The sequence below is a fragment of the Gadus chalcogrammus genome, chromosome 12 (genome assembly GCF_026213295.1).
Source record: "Gadus chalcogrammus isolate NIFS_2021 chromosome 12, NIFS_Gcha_1.0, whole genome shotgun sequence".
NCBI classification, from domain to species: domain Eukaryota; kingdom Metazoa; phylum Chordata; class Actinopteri; order Gadiformes; family Gadidae; genus Gadus; species Gadus chalcogrammus.
Window position 1 is genome coordinate 7,029,204 of NC_079423.1, and position 10,000 is coordinate 7,039,203.

General features: G+C 44.7%; 5 non-coding genes across 5 annotated transcripts; all 5 read left to right on the forward strand.

The window, feature by feature from the left end:
* The first annotated feature begins 5,779 nt into the window (after positions 1-5,779).
* Positions 5,780-5,898, forward strand: LOC130400495 (5S ribosomal RNA). Its single transcript, XR_008902978.1, has one exon. It is a non-coding gene; the product is annotated as a 5S ribosomal RNA (ribosomal RNA).
* A 529-nt stretch (positions 5,899-6,427) lies between these two features.
* On the forward strand, positions 6,428-6,546 carry LOC130399880 (5S ribosomal RNA). The gene has a single exon (XR_008902374.1). It is a non-coding gene; the product is annotated as a 5S ribosomal RNA (ribosomal RNA).
* Positions 6,547-7,075: 529 nt separating this feature from the next.
* LOC130400695 (5S ribosomal RNA) lies at positions 7,076-7,194 on the forward strand. Its single transcript, XR_008903171.1, has one exon. It is a non-coding gene; the product is annotated as a 5S ribosomal RNA (ribosomal RNA).
* A 529-nt stretch (positions 7,195-7,723) lies between these two features.
* On the forward strand, positions 7,724-7,842 carry LOC130400272 (5S ribosomal RNA). Its single transcript, XR_008902747.1, has one exon. It is a non-coding gene; the product is annotated as a 5S ribosomal RNA (ribosomal RNA).
* A 1,730-nt stretch (positions 7,843-9,572) lies between these two features.
* Positions 9,573-9,691, forward strand: LOC130400795 (5S ribosomal RNA). Its single transcript, XR_008903268.1, has one exon. It is a non-coding gene; the product is annotated as a 5S ribosomal RNA (ribosomal RNA).
* Positions 9,692-10,000: the final 309 nt, after the last annotated feature.

Below are 10,000 nucleotides of genomic sequence, written 5' to 3' on the forward strand. Positions count from 1 at the left end.
TGCGGACTGGGGTGTGGAGGCAGTTTCGCCGATTGCAAGGAGGAAGTGGCCTGGGATGACCATATGTGAGGGTACACGGTTTGTTAAGGTGAAGTTTAACAAGGAAGTACGGTCCTTGCCTTGGTCCACACGTTTTGACACTGAAAAGGGTGCTGAATATTTCCGAGTCATCCATGACAGACAATTAAAGGTGTGTAGATTGTGCATCCAGCCTGGACATATAGTGAGGGACTGTCCTGACTTCCTCTGTCGGAAGTGCGGGAAGCAGGGACACTATGCAAGGGAGTGTGTGGCTGTGATTAAATGCAGAGAGTGTGGTAATAGAAAGGGAAATTGTGTGTGTAAGGAGGAGCAGGTGGGAGGGGGTGCCCTCTCAGTTGACCCAGACTCAAGGGCTGTATCGTTGGAGAGTGAGGAAAGTGGAGGGGAAGAGAGTGCGGAAGAGGAGATGGAGCACGGGGAGCTGTCTGACGGGGAGACAGTCTTGGACAGTCAGCTACAGGTTGTGCTGAAGGACCCGGGTGTGGGGGGCATGGGGTTGCCCGGGGGGCAAAGCTCTCAAGGAGAGCTTTCCTCTCTACCGGCATCTGGGCACCCTACACCAGCGGAGGGCGTAGCCAAGGTGCCGCGGGGGTCTGGACAGTTGGGGAACGAGGCGGGACATGGCACGGGGGCTAGCCTAGAAGTGGATTTGGTTGTGTCAATGGCCCCGGCATCAGGGGGAGATGGGGGCACAGGGTTGGGGGGGGGCAGGAGCTCTCAAGCGGGGCTCCTCTCTTTACAGGCGCCCGGGTGGCCTACAGTAGAGGAAGATGCAGCCTGGGGGTCTTGTGCTGTGACTATTGAGGCTACAGCCGACGCGTCTCATTGGCGTGGTATGGCGCCTATAATTTCCCCCCCCACACTGGCTGATGGAAGGGAGAGGGAGAATAAGTCTGGGAATGAGGCGTTGGGTGTTTGTAGGGAGAGGGCGCCCAGGGTCAGACGCAGGAGAGGGGTTGATTCCGATGAGGAACAGAGGAACTTGAAAAAGAAAGGGGTACGTAAAAAAAAAAAAAGATTTTAACAGTAATACCCACTCTGTGTCTTTTGATTTCAATGGTCACACTCACATCAATTAATATCAACGGTCTTAACAATATGGCGAAGTTTGATGAGGTGTTAATCAAATTTAAATCCGATATTTTAGTGCTGCAGGAAACAAACTGGACACAGGCTAAAATGCCAGAAATCAAGGAGAAATGGAGGGGACTGTTATTCGTCAATTGTGGGACGGCAAGATCGTGTGGTGTGGCAATACTTGTAAAGGAGGATGTGGTTGGGAATGTGAAGGAGGTTCTGAATGATGGGAAGGGGAGGGTGATTGGAATCGATTTTGATGTTAATAATGTAACGTATAGACTAATTAATGTATACGCACCTAACAGAGAAGTGGAAAAAAGGCTATTTTTTATCTCTCTTGGTTTGCTCTGCACTAGGAATTGTGTTCTCGTGGGAGATTTTAATGTGTTTTGTAGCAAGCTGGATGTTTATAGGAGAGATAGTTTTAGACAGGATTCGGCCCGGAAGGCTTTGTTCAAAATGATTGAGGATGGGGGTTTGGTCGATGTGTGGAGGGTTAGAAATGCTGCCAAGAGGGAATTTTCTAGGAGGCAGATAGTGAACGGAGTGCTAAAGCAAAGTAGGATCGATTTATGTTTAGCACGACAGGACATCGCTGATACTTTGAGCAGTGTACAGTATAAATTCACTGGTTATAGTGATCATGCAGCAATAATCTTTCAGATGGGTGACAGAAGTAGAGGGACAGGGGGGGGAGTTTGGTGTTTGAATACAAGTGTGTTGGAAGAGAGCGAGTATATTGAGATGGTGAGAGGGTGTGTTAAGGAGCAAATGAATTGTGTGGGGTATGATGCAGACGTGTGTGAGTGGTGGGAATGTGTGAAGATAAAGGTGAAAATGTTGAGCATCAATTATTGTAAAAAGCGGAGTCAAGTAAAGAGGAGGACGGAATGTGTATTGAGAGAGCGATTGGCTGAGGAATTGAGGAGGTTAGATGACGATGTGAATAGGGACTTAGCTGACTACATAGGCATTAAAGGGGAATTAGAATCTTATGAAAGGGAGAGGTGTAAAGGGGCAATAGTTAGGAGTCGGGCGCAGTATGCGGTAGATGGGGAGAAATGTACGTCTTTCTTTTTGGGGCTGGAAAAAAGGAAACAGGGTAGAACATACATAGCTCAGATAGAGGATGAGAGAGGGGAAGTGGTACATGATTTTGTGGGGGTGTTGGAGAGAGTGCAGGGGTTTTACAGTGATTTATTTAGCAAAGGCTATGTAGATAAGGATAGTGTGGACAAGGTATTAGGAACGGTTGAGCATGTGTTATCGGATAGTGATAGGGAAGTATGTGAGTGTGAGTTAGGAGAATCGGAGGTGATGGCGGCCGTCAGCAGCCTGTCCAATAACAAAAGTCCTGGCTCTGATGGATTGCCGGCAGAGTTTTACAAGTGCTTGAGTGAGTTGTTATGTCCGATTTTATTAAAGGTATATAGGGAAATGGAAAGGTTAGGGATGGTTAGCAAGTCGATGTCGACGGGGTTAATAGCGGTACTCTACAAGAATAAGGGTAGTAAATTGCAGTTAGGGAACTACAGAGGGTTAAGTCTGTTGAACACTGACTATAAGGTACTGGCCAAAACTTTAGCTAATCGGATTAAGTCGGTAGTAGGGACCATAGTTTCATCAACCCAAACTTACAGTATTCCAGGGAGAGATATAGCGGACACGATAGGGTCAGTTAGGGATGTAGTGAGGCATATGAAAGAAGAGGGAGGTGTAGTATTGAGTGTAGATTTTAACAAAGCTTTTGATAGGGTAGAACATGAGTTTATGTTTAGGGCGCTAGAGAGATTTGGTTTTGGGGATAGGTTAGTGAAGTGGATTCGATTATTGTATAGTAATGCAAAGAGTAGGGTCAAGTGTAACGGGGTATTGACGGATAGTTTTAGATTAGAGAGGTCAGTTAGGCAGGGTTGTCCGTTATCTGCATTATTGTACAGTATAACGGCTGAACCATTAGCCACCATGCTAAAAAAGGATCAGCACATACAAGGCATCAACATCCCGGGAGGAGGTAGGAGTTTAATCCATCAATACGCAGATGACACAAGCATTACAGTTAGGAATTTGGCCAGTGTGAAAAGGGTAATTGAGTTATTGGGAATATATGGGAGTGCATCGGGGGCAAAGATTAACCTGGAAAAGTCAGAGATCCTTTGTGTAGGGGCAGTGGATATGAGCGAGTGTGACATTCCGCTGACTGTTTCTAAGGGGATGATAAAGGTATTAGGTGTGAATGTGGGTGTGGATGAAAATGAGGCAAGGGATGTCACGTGGACAGGGGTTCTGAATAAAGTGAAGCAGAATTTGAATTTATGGAAGATGAGGAAGTTGAGACTGAGGGGTAAGGTGATTGTGGTGAATTGCTTGATGATGTCACGGGTGAATCATGTGCTGAGCACCCTGGATCTACCATTGTGGGTAGTAAAGGAGTTGAATGGGGCTGTTAACAATTTTTTGTGGGATGGGAAACCGGCCAAAATTGCGCATAAGGTCTTGACGAATGGGTATGAGGATGGAGGACTGAAATTGATAGATGTGGAGGTGAAGAAAAGGGCGTTACGAGTGAAAACAATTAAGAAATATTTATTTGGAAAGGAGGAGTATTGTTGGATGGGTTTTTTTGAGGACTATTTGCACAGGTATGGTGGTTGTGGTGTGAATGGTCTTTTTATGATGTTTAATAAGCCGAGGTGTCAAGGGATGTCGTATTTCTATCGAGAGGTTTTTGAGGCATGGGGGAAATATTTGGAGTACGTGAAGTATGAGCGTGTGGACAGAGCCGAGGTTCTGAATCAGCCAATCTTTCATAACCCAAAAATACTTCACAATAACAGAATACTGGTCAGTAAACATTTTGAGAAAGCCGGTATTAAACAGGTCAAGCATTTAATGTTGGAGGGGGGTAACGTTTTTAAGGCGGAACAGGTGATCATAAGGGATGTAAGGAGGTTTAATAGAGATGTGAGGGGGGCTGTGGTTGTTGGGATGTATAGGAGAGTAAAGGGAAGTATTGGTACAGGGTGGATGACACTACTGTTAGGACAGGGAGGGATAGGCGAGGAGAACACGATGGTCGAGTTGGGGGTGGAGAGGGGAGGTAAGAGAGTTAAGTTTGAGGATGTTAGTACAAAAAGTGTGTATATGGATTTGATGGGCGGTGGGATGAAGAGGCCAGCGTCAGAGAAGGTGTGGGGAAAGGCTTTTGAGGGGTTTGACGTGAAGAAAATGTGGGGCAACTTGAATGTGAAGTATAACTCTATTGAATGTGAGCACAATGATTTTAAGATCAGGCACAATAGGGTTTTCACGAATGTTGTTTTGCACCAAATTGATAGTACTGTGGGTAGAGTGTGCAATGTTTGTAAAGAGGTGGATGAGACCTTTGATCATTATTTCATTGAATGTTCAATGTTGTTTGTTTTTTTTGAGAAGGTTAAGGATTTGCTGAGTGTACACTGTGGGATCAAGGTTGGGAAGGATGTTGAATGGAAGAAACTGTTGTTGTTTGGTGTGGTTGGAAAGGTGAAAGATGTGAATGTAAATTTGGTGAATTTCATGTTGAGCACAGTCCGTCATGCAATTGTATGCAGGAGGAACGTTGCGCAATATGAGGAGAGGGTGATACCGGTATGGGAGTGGTTTGTGGCAACTTTTAAAAAGAATGTGAGGTTGGTCCACACGCTTAGGAGGGAGGATTTTCACAAGTATTTTGTTAGGAACAGCACTTTAGTCATGTTAACGGAATCAGGGACGTTAGGATTTAGTGTGTAGTGTGGGCATTGTTTTTCCTGCTTGTTAAGACCTGGCGGACCACTCCGAGGCAAATATTTGTTGTGTATGATTAGGGTTAACCTCTCTATGTGATTGTTGCGTACATTTGTGATTATCAACTATCTGTATGTCTTCTGTGTGTCATACTGTGTTTGGTTATGACCGTAAAAGATTGTAAATTACTGTAAATACGGAATTTTAATTGTAAACTATATTTTTTGATAATAAAAAAAAAAAAAAAAAAAAAAAAAAAAAAAACACGCCCGATCTCGTCTGATCTCGGAAGCTAAGCAGGGTCGGGCCTGGTTAGTACATGGATGGGAGACTGCTTGGGAATACCAGGTGCTGTAATTTTTTTCTTTTTCAACTCGAGCTCATTGCCTCCGTGGCCTACCGTGGCGTACCGTGACCTGATGTTTACTGCCAACCGCTTTGGAGGATTTAAGCAACATACAAAAACTGACAACGTCTCTCAAAACTATTTTTGTGAAACATGAGGACAGTATAGTGATAATGCCAGCAGGGAGGACCAGAGAGCTGAAACGACAGTTGTACATTTCTTAAACTTTCACCAACACAAACACGCACGCTCACTTCAGATCATGGGAGGACGTCAAAAAATCACCACCCATTCTCTGACACTTTAACCGTTAACCTTGGTTCAAACATTTAACATCACACGCACACGCAGTGTATTTCAGATAATTAATGAATTCAGATGTCACAATGATCGTTTACATGGATAAGGAGTCCTACTGAATCAATTACTGCCGTTTATATCTAACTAATGATTGTTTTTGTAAAAGTGTAACGTCGAGCCTCAGCAGCTTTCTCACTCCTTATGTGCTACTGTATAAAACCTGGTTTTGCGCCTGCACTAATTGCTTACGGCCATACCACCCTGAACACGCCCGATCTCGTTTGATCTCGGAAGCTAAGCAGGGTCGGGCCTGGTTAGTACTTGGATGGGAGACCGCATGGGAATACCAGGTACTGTAAGCTTTTTCTTTTTCAACTCGAGCTCGTTGACTCCGTGGCCTACCGTGGCGTACCGTGACCTGATGTTTACTGCCAACCGCTTTGGAGGATTTAAGCAACATACAAAAACTGACAACGTCTCTCAAAACTATTTTTGTGAAACATGAGGACAGTATAGTGATACTGCCAGCAGGGAGCACCAGAGAGCTGAACCGACAGTTGTACATTTCTTAAACTTTCACCAACACAAACACGCACGCTCACTTCAGATCATGGGAGGACGTCAAAAAATCACCACCCATTCTCTGACACTTTAACCGTTAACCTTGGTTCAAACATTTAACATCACACGCACACGCAGTGTATTTCAGATAATTAATGAATTCAGATGTCACAATGATCGTTTACATGGATAAGGAGTCCTACTGAATCAATTACTGCCGTTTATATCTAACTAATGATTGTTTTTGTAAAAGTGTAACGTCAAGCCTCAGCAGCTTTCTCACTCCTTATCTGCTACTGTATAAAACCTGGTTTTGCGCCTGTACTAATTGCTTACGGCCATACCACCCTGAACACGCCCGATCTCGTCTGATCTCGGAAGCTAAGCAGGGTCGGGCCTGGTTAGTACTTGGATGGGAGACCGCCTGGGAATACCAGGTGTTGTAAGCTTTTTCTTTTTCAACTCGAGCTCATTGCCTCCGTGGCCTACCGTGGCGTACCGTGACCTGATGTTTACTGCCAACCGCTTTGGAGGATTTAAGCAACATACAAAAACTGAAAACGTCTCTCAAAACTATTTTTGTGAAACATGAGGACAGTATAGTGATACTGCCAGCAGGGAGCACCAGAGAGCTGAAACGACAGTTGTACATTTCTTAAACTTTCACCAACACAAACACGCACGCTCACTTCAGATCATGGGAGGACGTCAACAAATCACCACCCATTCTCTGACACTTTAACCGTTAACCTTGGTTCAAACATTTAACATCACACGCACACGCAGTGTATTTCAGATAATTAATGAATTCAGATGTCACAATGATCGTTTACATGGATAAGGAGTCCTACTGAATCAATTACTGCCGTTTATATCTAACTAATGATTGTTTTTGTAAAAGTGTAACGTCGAGCCTCAGCAGCTTTCTCACTCCTTATGTGCTACTGTATAAAACCTGGTTTTGCGCCTGCACTAATTGCTTACGGCCATACCACCCTGAACACGCTCGATTTCGTCTGATCTCGGAAGCTAAGCAGGGTCGGGCCTGGTTAGTACTTGGATGGGAGACCGCCTGGGAATACCAGGTGCTGTAAGCTTTTTCTTTTTCAACTCGAGCTCGTTGCCTCCGTGGCCTACCGTGGCGTACCGTGACCTGATGTTTACTGCCAACCGCTATGGAGGATTTAAGCAACATACAAAAACTGACAACGTCTCTCAAAACTATTTTTGTGAAACATGAGGACAGTATAGTGATACTGCCAGCAGGGAGCACCAGAGAGCTGAACCGACAGTTGTACATTTCTTAAACTTTCACCAACACAAACACGCACGCTCACTTCAGATCATGGGAGGACGTCAAAAAATCACCACCCATTCTCTGACACTTTAACCGTTAACCTTGGTTCAAACATTTAACATCACACGCACACGCAGTGTATTTCAGATAATTAATGAATTCAGATGTCACAATGATCGTTTACATGGATAAGGAGTCCTACTGAATCAATTACTGCCGTTTATATCTAACTAATGATTGTTTTTGTAAAAGTGTAACGTCAAGCCTCAGCAGCTTTCTCACTCCTTATCTGCTACGGTTTAAAACCTGGTTTTGCGCCTGTACTAATTGGTTACGGCCATACCACCCTGAACACGCCCGATCTCGTCTGATCTCGGAAGCTAAGCAGGGTCGGGCCTGGTTAGTACTTGGATGGGAGACCGCCTGGGAATACCAGGTGCTGTAAGCTTTTTCTTTTTCAACTCGAGCTCATTGCCTCCGTGGCCTACCGTGGCGTACCGTGACCTGATGTTTACTGCCAACCGCTTTGGAGGATTTAAGCAACATACAAAAACTGAAAACGTCTCTCAAAACTATTTTTGTGAAACATGAGGACAGTATAGTGATACTGCCAGCAGGGAGCACCAGAGAGCTGAAACGACAGTTGTACATTTCTTAAACTTTCACCAACACAAACACGCACGCTCACTTCAGTGCCCTATACCACAAAGCTCGCTGAACATACCCAGGCTTTCTTGGGAAAACCTGGCTCGACAGAGCCGCAACTCGCAATCAGAGTTAAATGGTACCACGAAGCTCACTTTAGATTCAATTAGTTGAACCAGGTTTTCCGCTTTAGGTTCAGTGCGCGTTCACGTGAAAGGGGCGTTTTTTGCGTCATTTTTCTCACCTTTACGATAGATCAAGCAGTCTATGAGTATAAGTGAAAAGATTCTGCATATTGTCTGTAAGATAACTATGCCAAATGCAGAATTGTTCGCCATTAATCCAAATAGAATGATGATGATTTAAAAATGCATAAGCAACGTCCATCCTGCCTTATTCTATCATTTAGGGAATTCACTTTAAATACACCCTATTTAAGCAATGTATCGCATGTTTTTGGCCGCTGAGAGGTAGCGGCTGTAGCGTAGTGGATTAGTATAAGACCCGAACGCCAGCGACCGGGGTTCAAATTCGCCGGTCTATCATCATGCATTTTACCCCCATAGATGTGTTGCCAGCACGGCCTTGAAAATATGGGTTGAAGTTCGAAATAAGCACAAAAATATAATTCCATAAGTTTTAGTGATTAAGTATTCCATATGCATGAGAATTAGGACTTTTTAAGCTTCACATATATTTCGCGTCACATGGGAGTCGAACCCCCCGCGCAGAAATTCAAGACTGACGCGCTACCTCCACTCTAGCACTCTGTCACTGAGACACAATGCGCAACAGTAATCATTGTCTACATAAGGTCCAAAAGGACGATCAAATAACGAACACCCTCTGATGAGAATCTGTATCTCTCATGAAGAACCCCAATTTCGTTGTTTGCACAATGACAATAAAGTCTGAAATCTGAATATCATCAGACAATGCCAAGGGATCGGTTCTGTCCCGTAAAACCCTTGTCTCCGGAGAAGTGCGCCGGGGTCCACGGGAACACCCACAAATGGTGACGCCATTGTCAGAGGAGGGGCTAGGAAGCTGCGCACGCCGATTTAAGTAGCCGATCTCCGGCTAGACTAAGCCGAAAAACTGCTCCCGACCAGGTTTGGTTGCGAGCATAAGTCACCATGGTGATACAGCGACGCTAAAAGAGATCGACTTTCGTGGTACAACTAACCCAGGCTTGGAGCTCAACATACCTCGCTAACCCTCTAAGCGAGCTTCGTGGTACAGGGCCCAGATCATGGGAGGACGTCAACAAATCACCACCCATTCTCTGACACTTTAACCGTTAACCTTGGATCAAACATTTAACATCACACGCACATGCAGTGTATTTCAGATAATTAATGAATTCAGATGTCACAATGATCGTTTACATGGATAAGGAGTCCTACTGAATCAATTACTGCCGTTTATATCTAACTAATGATTGTTTTTGTAAAAGTGTAACGTCAAGCCTCAGCAGCTTTCTCACTCCTTATGTGCTACTGTATAAAACCTGGCTTTGCGCCTGCACTAATTGCTTACGGCCATACCACCCTGAACACACCCGATCTCGTCTGATCTCGGAAGCTAAGCAGGGTCGGGCCTGGTTAGTACTTGGATGGGAGACCGCCTGGGAATACCAGGTGCTGTAAGCTTTTTCTTTTTCAACTCGAGCTCGTTGTCTCCGTGGCCTACCGTGGCGTACCGTGACCTGATGTTTACTGCCAACCGCTTTGGAGGATTTAAGCAACATACAAAAACTGACAACGTCTCTCAAAACTATTTTTGTGAAACATGAGGACAGTATAGTGATACTGCCAGCAGGGAGCACCAGAGAGCTGAACCGACAGTTGTACATTTCTTAAACTTTCACCAACACAAACACGCACGCTCACTTCAGATCATGGGAGGACGTCAAAAAATCACCACCCATTCTCTGACACTTTAACCGTTAACCTTGGTTC